The sequence below is a fragment of the Pongo abelii genome, chromosome 4 (genome assembly GCF_028885655.2).
Source record: "Pongo abelii isolate AG06213 chromosome 4, NHGRI_mPonAbe1-v2.0_pri, whole genome shotgun sequence".
In the NCBI taxonomy this organism is placed as follows: Eukaryota; Metazoa; Chordata; class Mammalia; order Primates; family Hominidae; genus Pongo; species Pongo abelii.
Genome location: NC_071989.2, coordinates 150,925,932 through 150,940,028, shown reverse-complemented (window position 1 = coordinate 150,940,028; position 14,097 = coordinate 150,925,932). Strand labels below are relative to the sequence as shown.

The 14,097-nt window shown below is 44.0% G+C and overlaps 2 long non-coding RNA genes across 3 annotated transcripts in view; one reads left to right on the top strand and one right to left on the bottom strand.

Moving 5' to 3' along the window:
* The window catches only part of LOC134761435 (uncharacterized), a 383,675-nt gene that overhangs the window by 134,405 nt on the left and 235,173 nt on the right, over window positions 1-14,097 (bottom strand). The window lies entirely within an intron of this gene.
* On the top strand, window positions 86-12,307 carry LOC129059556 (uncharacterized). Its single transcript, XR_008525524.1, has 3 exons — window positions 86-156; window positions 3,184-3,345; window positions 11,926-12,307. It is a non-coding gene; the product is annotated as an uncharacterized LOC129059556 (long non-coding RNA).

Genomic DNA, 14,097 nt, shown 5'->3' with positions numbered 1-14,097 from the left:
AGTTGTTTCCACAGACAAAATACCAGATTCTTAGAATCTAGAATCCTGCAATATAGTTTTATGCTTTCTGTTTCACTGTGGGAGGCGAGCATAGTGGCTTAGAATGATGGGTCTGGAGTCAGACTGCCTGGGTTTAAATCCCACTGTGTGATTTGGGTAAGTGACTGAACCTCTTAGTTTCTATCTGCTTTCCTGTAAAGTGGATATAGTAAGAACACTTACTCATGGGGAAGTTGTGAAGATTCAGTGCAACAATACAAGGAAAACATTTAGCCCTGTGCCCAGGACACACAAAAGGCTTCATAAATTATTATTATCATTGTTGTTATTGCTCCTTTTTAATGATAAACCCATGTTAACCTTTGTTCCATTATTTTGAAAGGCTAATCAATTTAATGAGACCCCAAAATATAATACCAAAAGATTATTCAAGGAAAAAATCCTAATGAACTTAGGACCTACAAAGCTGGCTCTGTGTTCACCTTCACCTGCAATGAATAAGGCATCAACCACCAGGCTTTTTTGAGTTTGGAATGCCTTAGTTAGTGTGGGCCACTGATGACAGTTTTCACACTCTGTCTTCTAATCAGTCTACCTTGCGATGGGGTAGTATTAGCCTTCCCTTGGTCCCTGTGTGAGCATCAACTTCCATGCAAACTTGGGAACTGAAAGTGTGGTCAACACTCCCCGAGTGGTCATCCAGGTGATCCAGAATAGGTTTACAGTCCTTTCGTCCTTTCAAAAGAAAACAGAAACACACATAGACACACACTAGGCACACACACACGTACACACTCATTCCCCTCCCCCCCCACCACACACACACCCCTCCTAGAACTCTCTGACACTTAACAATGTATATGTGAATTCTGGTTCTCTCTCTCTCTCTTTCTCTGTTAGATTTAACAACTTCCTGGAAAGAAGGGTTTTAAGCCAAAAGAATCTCTTGAGGTGAGAATATTAGGCTTGGCGGAAGGCTACAGCAGGGGACTGGTAAAGGAGAGGGTTTGTTACACTCTAGGGTCAAAAGAATGCTTATGCACGTAAAAAAAACCAACAAAACTCTGCTATATACCCAGTCAACAAAGAGGGCAATTCCAGCTATACAGAACGATAACCTTATACTTTTTAGTCTCTATGGGGTGGCAATTCATGATAAGAAAGACTAGACTGAACTCTTTACAATGTTTATCAGGGGAAATTTAATAGGCCAACTAGCAACACTAGAAAAGAAACTGCACTACTTAAAAATACCACTGCTTTTTAACGACTTTAGCCCCTACCGTATACAAATGAAGCTACTCAAATATAAATTATAGCTATCTCTTAATTAAAGAAAGTCTATTCAGTTCTTTGTCACAAAGGTGCATCCTTGAAGGTAATCATAATCTATTTCTCAAACATTTTACAGTTCAGACTGGCCCTACTACCAATCATTCTAAATGAGTGTGGAATTAGCTGAGCTCTGAGTCTGGGTAGGTTCAGACACATCTTACAAATAAAAACAGATCCTGCAGAGTGTGAAAGCTTCTTCCCACATGGTACTTTTGGCCCCTATCTCCTTAAGTCTTCTCCTAATGGCCTGGCAAACCCTGTGGAGAAATGAAGCAAGGGCCAGACAAAGTCGATCACATGAGATGCTATCAAAGACTACTTCCAGACCCAAGCAAACGATTACACCACAACCTGAGACAGGGCACACAAACAGAGGCTGGCTCCCCCGATGGGCCCTGGGCCACTTCCACGAGTCCCCTTTTCCCATAACCAAATTCTGACTACCGTCTTCATCCTCTCAGGACACAAGAGACATTAATGGCAAAAAAAAATGGGTAGAATTCCTAAAATCCTTTAGGCTTACAAAATACAAAGAACAATTACTAGATTCATACAAAGTATCAGATTCTTAGAACTAAAATCTTCCTTCCCCTGCCAATTTAAATTAAAAAGTAGGGGTGGCAAAAGAATGAAAAGCAGGTGAGCCCAGGAAGCTGAGGTTGCAGTAAGCCAAGATCACATCACTGCACTACAGCGTGGGTGACAGAGCCAGACCCTGTCTCAAAAAAAAAAAAAGTCCAGGCACAGTGGCTCACACCTGTAATCCCAGCATTTTGGGAAGCCGAGGCGGGTGGATCACTTGAACCCAGGAATTGAAGACCAGCCTAGGCAACATGGTGAAAACCCATCTCTAAAAAATAATACCCAAAAAAAAAAAGAAAAAATTAGCCAGGTGTGGTGGTGTGTGCCTGTACTCTGGAGGCTAAGGTGGAAGAATCACTTGAGCTGGGGAGGTTGAGGCTGCAGTGAACTGAGATCATGCCACTGCACTCTAGCTGGGGCGACAGAGTGACATCCTATCTCAAAAAAAAAAAAAAAAATTAAAAGCAGAGACACAAAGAAATACTTGTATGCCAATGTGAATAGCAACATTATTCACAATAACCAAACAGTATAAATAACCCAAGTGTCCCCTACATGAGTGGATAAAGAAAATGTGTTAGGCCGGGCGCGGTGGCTCACGCCTGTAATCCCAGCACTTTGGGAGGCCGAGGGGGGCGGATCACGAGATCAGGAGATTGAGACCATCGTGGCCAACACGGTGAAACCCCGTCTCTACTAAAAATACAAAAAAAATTAGCCGGGCGAGGTGGCGGGCGCCTGTAGTCCCAGCTACTCGGGAGGCTGAGGCAGGAGAATGGCGTGAACCCAGGAGGCAGAGGTTGCAGTGAGCCAAGATCACACCACTGCAGTCCAGCCTGGGTGACAGAGCGAGACTCCGTCTCAAAAAAAAAAGAAAATGTCTTATATACATGTAATGGAATAGTACTCAGCCATAAAAAGGAATGAAGCATTGTTACGTGCTACAACATGGATGAACCTTAAAAACGCTATGCTAAGTGAAAAAACCCAGACACGAAGGGCCGAGTATTGTATGATTTCATTTATATGAGAATATCTAGAATAGGCAAATTCATAGAGATAAAAAGTAGATCAGAATTGCCAGGAGCTGGGGGAAATGGAGAGTTATTGCTTAATGGTTACACAGTTTCTATGTGGGGTGATGGAAACGTTTTGGAAACAGATAGTAGTGATGGTTGCACAACAGTGTGAGCGTAATTAATACCAGGTACTGATTTGTACGTTTCAAGATAGCTAAAGGGGATAATTATATGTTATATGTTTCAGCACAATCTAAAAAAAAATAAAGGACTTGAATCACTGGAAACAACTCAAATGTCCTTCAACAAGTGAATGAATAAACAAATGGTGGTACATCCATATGTTGAAATAAAATGGAACCAACTATTGATATACACAACAACTTGGATTGTTCCCAAAGGCATTTTGGTGAGTCAAAGAAGCCCATCTCAAAAAGGTGACAAGCTGTAGGATTCCACGTATATGACATTCTCGAGAAGACAAACTATAGGGACAGAGAACTGATGAGCGGTTTGGCAGGGGTTAGGGGTCAGGGAAGCATATGCTTATAAAGAGACAGCACAAGGGAGCTTAGTGGGGGCGGGTGATGGAACTGTTCTGAACCCTGATTATGGTGGTGGTGACAAGAATCTACACAAATGTTAAAATTCATAGAATGAGTCACCAAATTTTTTAAAAATCAAGTTTTTGTTTTTCTGAGACAGAGTCTCGCACTGTCACCCAGGCTGGAGTGCAGTGGCGCGTCCTCAGCTCACCGCAACCTCTACCTCCTGGGTTTGAGCAATTCTCCTGCCTCAAAGTAGCTGAGATTATAGGTGCATGCCACCATGCCAGGCTAATTTTTGTATTTTTAGTAGAGACGGGGTTTCACCATGTTGGCCAGGCTGGTCACGAACTCCTGACCTCAGGTGATCTGCCCACCTCAGCCTCCCAAAGTGCTGGGATTAGAGGCATGAGCCACTTTGCCCGGCCAAGTTATTTTTTTAAAGTGGGGTAGAAGGAGAAATGGCACCAATTGCTATCACTGCTCTTACAACTCTGATTTCCTGTTTCTTTTTTCTTTTTTCTACTTTTATTTTAGAATCAAGGGGTACATGTACAGACATGTTACAAAGGTGTATCGCATGATGCTGACATTTGGAGTACAAATGAATCCGTCACCCAGATATTGAGTATAGTATCTGTGGGTTTCTTAATCTCTTAAAATTGTCCAAAGATCAGTCTGGGGGGAAATACAACTTGTAAAATTACAATAAAGGGTTTATATTTCTATTCCTAGAAGAGATTCTTTCCCTGCACCTCATCCACCCACACAGAGCCACACTGTTTGTCTTTTCAGCCTTGATGTCTTTCCTGGACAAAACTTCTTTCACTTGAGAAAAAGAAACGTGGCTGTGTCCCAGTGATAATGTCCACAGAGTCCTGGAAAATACTGGAACACACGTCAGTCACGGCACAATGAGGGCAGTGCTCGGAACCTTTCCACTGAGGTGTAACACTGGCATGTTCTCAAAGTACAAGTCTCCTAGGTTGTTTAATAAGGATAGCCCCTGAAAACCTTCTGGTTTCATGACTGTGAGTACCTGGAAGTACCCAGTTCCACAACAGCCCATATAGGCTCCATCTAACAAACACACACAAAAAACTGTGGGAGACCCTGGATCCAGCCCAGTGGCCTGCAGGAGAAAAATGCTGAGAGAAAACTCCCAGCTATCTCATATTTCTGTGATAATTCATGCTGCACTGGCAGCTCTGGCCTTTGGAAGCCTCTGGAAGCCCCTGGGACATTATTTATGGCAGCTACAGACAGCTACAGGCCCTGGATGTGAGCTGGACAAACTTGGGAGAAAGCAGAGGACTGAGTGCCCTGTTTTATCTCACCATGCGCTTCCTCATCTCTCCTATCTGGGTTGGGGTGTCACCCAGTGAAAGAGTATTTTACAAGCAAGCCATTCATCAGGACTCCTAATTAAAAAGCTGGAAAGCCTAACACTGGGGTTGGTTTTGCCATCTTCCAACACCTCATTAACCTCATCACTGGTCGTCTGTTGAGGGCAGGATGCTCAGGAATTACTACATAGGATCTATCCTTAATGCTCAAGCAGAAAGAGAAATAGCAACACTACTTAAAAAAAAAATACTTCCTCCAATCCCCCAGATCGTGAACAAAACAGGAAGGATGTGAAAAGGGGAGGAAGATCTACTTAAACTTTGCTAAATTTAGGAATATGCACCTTTACCCAGAGAAAAATAGAGGAGGAATATTAAGTAACCCATTTTCCATAGGCCTTTCTAGTAAAGGGGAAGATGTTTTCTCAACTTCTCTCTGAAACAGACAGCTAAGAATAAATAGCTAGGGGTTTAACCCATACTGTAAACCAAAAGTTGTACTTTTTGTGAATTTTGAACTTAGCCCAAGTATTCCTTTTTTCACTCAACTGCAAAACTAAACTTATGTTTTAAATACATAAATAAACCTCAGGGATGTAGTTCAAACTGCAGCCATGTCCATTTATTTTCCATAACTGGTGAACTGAAACACAACAATATTCACACAACGAAACCGGTATTTCTATGTTTTTGACTCCGGTATCACGGAAATGAGAGGAAGAAACTAGGTTATATTCAAGCAACCATGATTCTTACTCTATCTCATTCCTGGTGAAAAATTGGTAGTACTTGAAGGAGATAGCCCCAAGTGGTGGGACAAGACCCAAAACTGGACCTGAATCTGTGATGCTCTCACTGACCCGCCAGTACCAGCCTGTCTTCCTTTGTTGGCTCCCAGCAAGAAGGAAGTTACAGAGCCCATTTTTTCCATCAAAATAAGAAATCAAGAAACCAAAAGATAGATTATAATTCTTATCTGTTTTTGGCATACAATAAGTTAGCAGGGCTATGACATTTCTACCCGGTCACTTGGATCTTTTCCAAAAAGTTGTAACAGATACCTTTGCAATCGGAACGGAATGGCAGACACAAGTCCAGATATTTTATCTCACCCAGTTAGGAATTAATGGTGCATGTGGACAGATCACTAGACAAGCAGGAACATGAATGTATCTGCAAATGTTGACATCCTAGACAAAAAATACTGAAAACCAGTGGTTTGTGAAACACAGAGGGCACCCATATGAGCCACAGGCTGTCTCCTCAGACCCACAGCTCCCCTCACCTTTTGCAATCCTTTTTGGCTGGCTTTTTCTCCTCTTCTTTCATATAAGGGTCTGTTCTTGGCCTCTTCCACTCTCCTTGGGGAACTACAGCTGTTCTCATCCCTTCAAGGAGAGCCTGTTTCCTGGTAGCTCTCAATCTATGTCTGCAGCTTCTTTTCTTTTGGGAGCTACAGGTCAGTATGTTTAACTGCCTGCTGGTCATTGACATGTGGATAATCCACAAACACCCTGAGAGTCATCTGCTTTCCCTTCCTCAGTCCCAAATCTATTCTTCCTGTATTTGCTCATGAAAATTCTGAGCTCCATAGCAAACATCATTCCAAAACATTTCCTTTGATGTTTTCTCGGTCTCAAAATGAGCATATTTCCAGCAAGGAAGCTAGAGGTGATGATGTTGTATAAATGTACCTTCTGGCCCCTAAGGCTGGGGAGATGGGTATGGGCAGGTGAGGCTGGAGTGATGCGGAGCCATTTCCAGAAGACAGGAACTGATTGTGTGAAAGCTGGGGAGGCTGATCAAACAATGCACTATGGACTTCGAGAGCTTTCAATACGTACGCTCGCTATAATTGTTTATAAAGACCTACCTCATTGTTTACAACGTGAAGAAAGTTAGGAAAGTATGTAGAGTTTGCTTAGGTCTTCAGGATCTCGGGATGTATGAAGCTCCCTTTAACAAAGGCATTATGTCGTTAAATCAAACTCAAAGTTTTCTAAAGAAAGAGAGCACAATCTTCTGGAAGGAATGAATGATCGGCAGTGTCAGATGCTTGTCCCCTGACTTTCTGCTCTCTGCTTTAAGGTCCTTCAGCTGTGTCTGACCTTGTCTCTAGCTGAAGCATTGACAAAATTCCCTTTCTCTGTTTCTGCTTCTAATGTCTCAGACCAGCTGGTAATTTTATACAGAATATTATAAAACAAACAAGCAAACAAAAATAAAGCACAGTTATTTCCTCACACAGTTCTAGGACTTAAAAACCTAGACATAATTTAATCACCAATCTCTTTTTTTTTTCTGCAAGCCAAATTTTTTATTTATTCATTTCTTCTTCTCCTCCCTCCTCTCCCTTCCCCTCCTCCACCTTCTTTTTCTTTTTCTTTTTTTAGACAGGGTGGCTGGAGTGCAATGATGCGAACACAGCTCACTGCAGCCTCAACCTCCTGGGCTCAAGTGGTCCTCCCACCTCAGCCTCCCAAAGCGCTGGGATTACAGGCATGAGCCACCATCCCCAGCTTGTTTGTTCATTTCTGCATTTGAAGTACTCTTCAATAACATCCTCCACCTGAGATTCTTTGCCACAGTTCTTAACTATGACACAACACAACTGACCGCTGTACAGGGTCTTCCCTCTCTGTCAATTTTACAGGGGCCACCTACCTGTCCCCTTGGCTTCTTCTGTCATCACCCTCCCTTAAGTCTGTTGACCTGGAGTTCAGCACAAAGGGCCTCCCCTGATTTGACAGAGGTGGGCTCATCATGCAGGCTCACAGAGATGGGCTTGGCTCTCATCTAAGGCTCTGGCAACTTTGTAAATCCTTATGCTGGGCCATCATGGATGAGGGCGGTCAGCACTTCTTGTAAAGCAGTGTTAACGTCCAGGACACTTCCTGCAGCAGTGGCTTCCTGGGCCTTGGCGGTGGGTCACGACTGAAGCCAAATCAAGGCCACACCTGAGCCTTCACATGACTCAGCAGCAGCAGCAGGGAACGAGCAATCACCAACCTCTCTTTTTATAAACAGGGAGACTAAGGTCTCGAGAGAGTAAGTGATGGGCCCAAGGACACAAAACTATTTTGTGGCAGAGGCTGAACCTGAACTTGGTGACTTCACAGCCTGTCTTAGGTCCTTTTCACTCTCTCAAGCAGCCACTCAAACAAGGTCTTGACTGCGTCCCTCCACCCTGAGGGGTACCCCTACTTGTCTCCCTACTACACAGTCTCCCACCACTGCCTTGTTTCCTTGGCTCCTCAATTATTCAAATATCTTGCTGTATTCAAGGTCAAACCCCAGCTCCTCTAACAAAGCAGACCCTTTTTGTTTTTTTGAGATGGAGTTTCGCTCTTGTCTCCCAGGCTGGAGTGCAATGGCTTGATCTCGGCTCACTGCAACCTCCGCCTCCCGGGTTCAAGAGATGCTCCTGCCTCAGCCTCCCGAGTAGCTGGGATTACAGGTGCCCACCACCATACCCAGCTAATTTTTGTATTTTTAGTAGAGATGGAGTTTCACAGTGTTGGCCAGGTTAGTCTCGAACTCTTGACCTCAAGTGATCCACCCACCTCAGCTTCCCAAAGTTCTGGAATTACAAGCGTGAGCCACTGCTCCTGGCGCAGACCCTTTTTCTTTGCAAATCTTCCACTCAGTTCCAGTTTCCCATCTAAGCAACATACCTGGTTTGCAGTGAGGTTATCTGGTAATGGGGACTGACATCCTCAGGTCTCTGTAAACGGCCGTGGCTCAAGTAACTTGTTCCAGCCCCTTGGAAATCTATGGTGACTATCCCAAACAACATAGGGAAGTGGGCTCTCCAAATGTTGAATAGTCCATTTTTGATGTACTAATGCCTTGATCATATAATAACAATAGCTGTATATGTGTGTACACAGACACACACTCACACAATACAAATTAGAGTCTATGTGTTGATGATGGTTGTTCTTGCTGTAATGTTTAGCCCAAAACACCAGCAATAAAGGCCCTTGAAGATCATGGGACTTTACCTTGCATGATGCTGCAGTAGACTCCATCCCAGGCTGGAAGTCATTATAATGTGTTCTTTGTCCTGATTTTGCAAGCCAGAACTCCTAGAGCCTGATCTGCATGCCAACTCAGGATAGCTGGGGAATCAGCCTAGATCAGCAGGAATTTTATTTGCCTGAGGCCCCCAAAACCTCATAAAATAGTGGTTTTCAAGCATCTTTGGCTATCTGTAATGGGTGGAGATGAGGGACAGTCTCCACATTTGTAAAAGATAAATGGTTGAGGAGGACATTATATGATGTGTAAGATTCCTTTTCTAGAAGTTTATATACGGATCTAAAGTTTCCTGGGTTTGCCTTACAGAGGGTGTTTAAGGCAAAACCTAACTTTTTTTCTTGAACTCCTGCTTCTGGGCACTTACCAGGGAACATGAAATTGTCTCCTTTCCCCATTCCACTCTCAGGCAAGGTCTGAATTTGTTTTTAAAGATCTGAGCACCCTATCCCTCTCACCAACCTCTCTCCTTCCCTTCCCTCTCCGTCACCCCTTCTCTTAGAAGTAAACTATATTTTGGCAGGGGGTGGTGGCTCACGCCTGTAATCCCAGCACTCTGGGAGGCAGAGGCGGGCGGATCATGAGGTCAGGAAATCAAGACCATCCTGGCTAACATGGTGAAACCCCATCTCTACTAAAAATACAAAAAAATTAGCTGGGTGTGGTGGCATGCACCTGTAGTCCCAGCTACTTGGGAGGCTGAGGCAGGAGAATCACTTGAACCCGGGCAGCGGAGGTTGCAGTGAGCCGAGATCGCACCACTGCACTCTGGTCTGGGTGACAGAGGAAGACTCCGTCCCAAAAAAAAAAAAAAAAAAGTAAACTATATTTTTTAGTTTAGGGGGGTTTCATTGGATCATCCCAGAGGGAAGGATGGAGGCCACTGTCTTGTGCCAAAAAAGCAGAAGCAGCCAGATTTGAGAGGGTGGCTGCAATAGGTCAGGGTTTTGGAGTTTCCATGTACAGTGTTTGGATGTCTGCGCCCTATTGGCACACCATACACCGAACAGAAACGGCGAACAGCTGCTAAGCCACAAAACATTGAGAGCAGTGCCAGGGGCTTCTACACCCTCCCTGGACCTATAAAAAAGCTCTTTGAAGGACATCTCTGGGCCTCTTGGGGCAGTAGTGCCCAACAGATGGCCAAGAAAAACCACCTGGAAATAAACACCCAAAGTACTTCCCAACTCAACTTATGTGGCCAGTATTACCCTGATACCAAAACCAGACAAAGACATTAAAAGAAAACTACAAACCAATATCCTTTATGAACATAGATGCAAAAATCCCTAACAAAACATTAGCAAATTTATTCTAGAAATAAAGAAAAAGGATAGTTGTGATATATTCACATAACAGAAAACTACTCAGCAATAAAGAGGAACCAACTACTGATCCCTATAACAACATGGATGAAACTTAAAAACATTACATTGGCCAGGCACGGTGGCTCACACCTGTAATCCCAGCACTTTGGGAGGTCAAGGTGGGTGGATCACTTGAGGTCAGGGGCTCCAGACAAGCCCAGTCAACATAGTGAAACTCTGTCTCTGCCAAAATATAAAAATTAGCCAGGCGTGGTGGCAGGCACCTGTAATCCCAGCTACTCTGGAGGCTGAGGCAGGAGAATCACTTGAACCCGGGAGGCAGAGGTTTCAGTGAGCCAAGATTGCACCACTGCACTCCAGCCTGGGTGACAGAGTGAGACTCCCTCTCAAAAAAAAAAAAAAAAAAAAAAATTACATGGAGTAAAAGAAATCAGACAAAAAAATACATGTGTATAGACATAGACATATAGATATATATGACTCCATTTATATCAAAATGTAGAAAAGACAAATCAAATGACAGCAGTTCAGTGATTGCCAGGGGGTAACTATGGGGAGAAATGGGCAGTGAGGACTGACAGGGAGGGGGCCCAAGGAAACTTTTGGGGGTAATGGAAATGTACATCTTGATCATGGTGGTTGTCCTGGATATATAACTTTTTCTTTTCTTTCTTTTTTTTTTTTTTTGGGACAGAGTCTCCCTCTGTTGTCGCCCAGGCTGGAGTGCCGTGGCGAGATCTTGGCTCACTACAATGTCTGCCTCCTGGGTTCAAGCGATTTTCCTGCCTCAGCCTCCCGAGTAGCTGGGATTACAGGCGTGTGCCACCGCATCCAGCTAATTTTTGTATTTTTAGTAGAGATGGGGTTTCATCATGTTGGTTAGGCTGGTCTCAAACTCCTGACCTCGTGATCAACCCGCCTTGGCCTCCCCAAGTGCTGGGATTACAGGCATGAGCCACCGCACCTGGCCTGGATGTATAACTTTTTCAAATCACACCATTATGGAACTTTAAATGGGTGCATTTTATGGTACTAGACTACAGCTCAATAAAATTGATTTTTTTTTTTTTTTTTTTGAGACAGAGTCTCACTCTGTCACCTAGGCTAGAGTGCAGTGGCACGATCTTGGCTCACTGCAACCTCCGCCTCCCGGGTTCAAGTGATTCTCCTGCCTCAGCCTCCCAAGTAGCTGGGATTACAGGCACCCACCACCACACCTGGCTAATTTTTTGTATTTTTAGTAGAGACAAGGTTTCACCGTGTTAGCCAGGATGTTCTTGATCTCCTGACCTCGTGATCCACCCACCTCGGCCTCCCAGAGTGCTGGGATTACAGGTGTGAGCCACCGCGCCTGGCCAAAGTTGATTTTTTTATAAAAAGTCTGAAACCAAGCTTGTCTAATGGGGGCCCTAATCCTTAAAAGGCCACAGTATTCGGTGGAGTTGGCCCAAAGAGCTCCAGTCACCCAGATGGAAACATTTCCTACACCAAGGATTCTCGGCAAGTTGTCAGAGAGGAGTCTTGGGAAAGGGGGCAATGGTGAGAACAGCAGAAAACAATTAATCCAAACTATGAGAACCCTGAATACCTAGTAACTAACCAGAAGAGACAGTGCAATAAAAATCCATGTGCCTGATGGCTCTAGATGGCTTCCAAGGGCTCAGGCATCAAGGCTTACAAGGGTTAAGGTCCTTTCTTCAGGTTCTAACAGCCTGTTGTTTTTCTTGGCAAGGCTTTCTCATGAGAAGCCATGAAGAGCTAAGCACAGCTCCCAGAAGACAGCCAGCAAAGAAATGGGGGCCTCAGTCCTGCAGCCACAAGGAACTGAATTCTGCCAACGGCCTGAATGAGCTTGGAAGTGGATTCTTCCTCTGAGCCTCCAGAAAAGGAACTTGGTCCTGCCAGCACCTTGATTTTGGTCCGTGAGGCCCAGAACAGACGAGCCAGCTGAAAGTCAGACTTATGACAGGCCAAGTCCTCAGTTTCTACCAAAAGAACTCCACATTTGCTAATGTGGAGGAAAAGACTGACATTGGTCATTTGATGTTACTAGAGTTCTCCTCACTTTTCAAATTCACTTGACATGGACTTGTCACTTACAATGATAAAAGCGCATTTATAGGAGGTCATCTCAATAGATATTTTAAAATAAAAATAATATTGTCTTGTGATTGCATTCAGTGTTTAGATTTGCAAGCCAATGGCTCCAAAGAGTTAATGTGCCTCCTTAAATGTTTAGCTTCTTACCAGGCAGCGCCTTGAGCACTGAGGAGAGAGAGTGTAAAGCACTGTAAAATTTGAGCTGTGAGTTATCACTGCAGGAAAACATTCCTAGGCCTCTCAGTATAAGTTTTTTTTCTAATAAACTACAACCTGAGAAGAGACAGATCAGGCACCAGGATTTAAAAAAGAAGTTGCCCATCAAAACAGTGCAAAGTAGACACGTTTTCATTTATTTTCTTTGGAACATTCTTGTTGGCAGCTGCATCCATTTGGTTAATGGAATATTCTTGACTCATGAAACAGGCTCATTATGGAAACAGACTCAAACCAAGAGTGCGGTAGGATGTGGAGCCACCCTTGCTCTCCCATGGCACATTCTCTTAAAAGTGGTGCCTTTCCGTGACTCCCAGAGATAGCATGTGGTCATGATGGGTGTTAGAATCAGGATGAAAGACCTTAGAGGAAGCAGCATGAAAACAAGACTGTGTGAGAAGTAAGTCAGTGATGGCCACCTCCAGGCTGACCACTTTTACACCAGGGCCTGGCATGAAATCTGCACACCTCACTTGCCTTGAGACTGTTTGTTCCAAGAGCTACCGGGGCTCATCCTTCAGGACCTTTAACTATAGGACTTCACGACAAGGCTCTCAATCTGGGTCTCTCTCCCCTGAAATGAGAACTAGACACTTCTCCATGTATTCCCAAGAATAACTTTCAGTGAGAATTAGAATCTCTTAGGGATGTGCATTTTAACAAAGAACTTTTGGTTCCAGGAAAACCAAATTCCATAACCATGACTCTAACTGCAACAAAAACCCAAACTTCTACCAGGGCCCACTTATTTCTATCAATATTTAATGCCATGTAACTCTAGTATAACCCAGAGTCTGATAATCCTTGAAAAATTGTTCATATTGAAGTTGACCTATTAATATGTTGAGAGAAAAAAAAAAAGATCTTTAGTCAAGCATTTACTTTTTTTTTTTTTTGACAGAGTTTCGCTCTTGTCGGCCAGGCTGCCAGGCTGGAGTGCAATGGCATGATCTCGGCTCACCACAACCTCCGCCTCCCGGGTTCAAGCGATTCTTCCTGCCTCAGCCTCCCGAGTAGCTGGGATTATGGACATGCGCCACCGCACCCGGCTAATTTTTTGTATTTTTAGTAGAGACGGGGTTTCACCACGGTGGTCAGGCTTGTCTCAAACTCCCGACCTTGGGTGATCTGCCTGCCTCGGCCTCCCAAAGTGCTGGGATTACTGGCTTGAGCCACCGTGCCCAGCCAAGCATTGACTTTTTCTATAAATTTTTCACATCAATGACTGACAGTTGTGCAGCATTTCAAGAAGTTTAATACTAAGACCTGCATCTTTTTAGAAAACTATAATCATAATTTGTTATTTATAAGTCATCTCTCTTCTCCTCTGACTAGTCTTCCCAGCCGTCCTTGGCCATGCCCTCTGTCTTGATCCCTACTCCACCCCAAAGTGGCAAAGAGCTTAAAAGCTCTGCTAGGATCAGTCAACCCTGCAGGCTAAATGAAGCCTTAAGGAGGAGAACTGTTCAGGCACAGCCCTCTGGCCCCCTCCCCTGACATTTGCACAAAGAACAGTTTTAGATTCTTTAGTTCTACCACATCCAAGATTTTTCCCCAAACTTCACATATTATGGTCAGTAAAATTAAA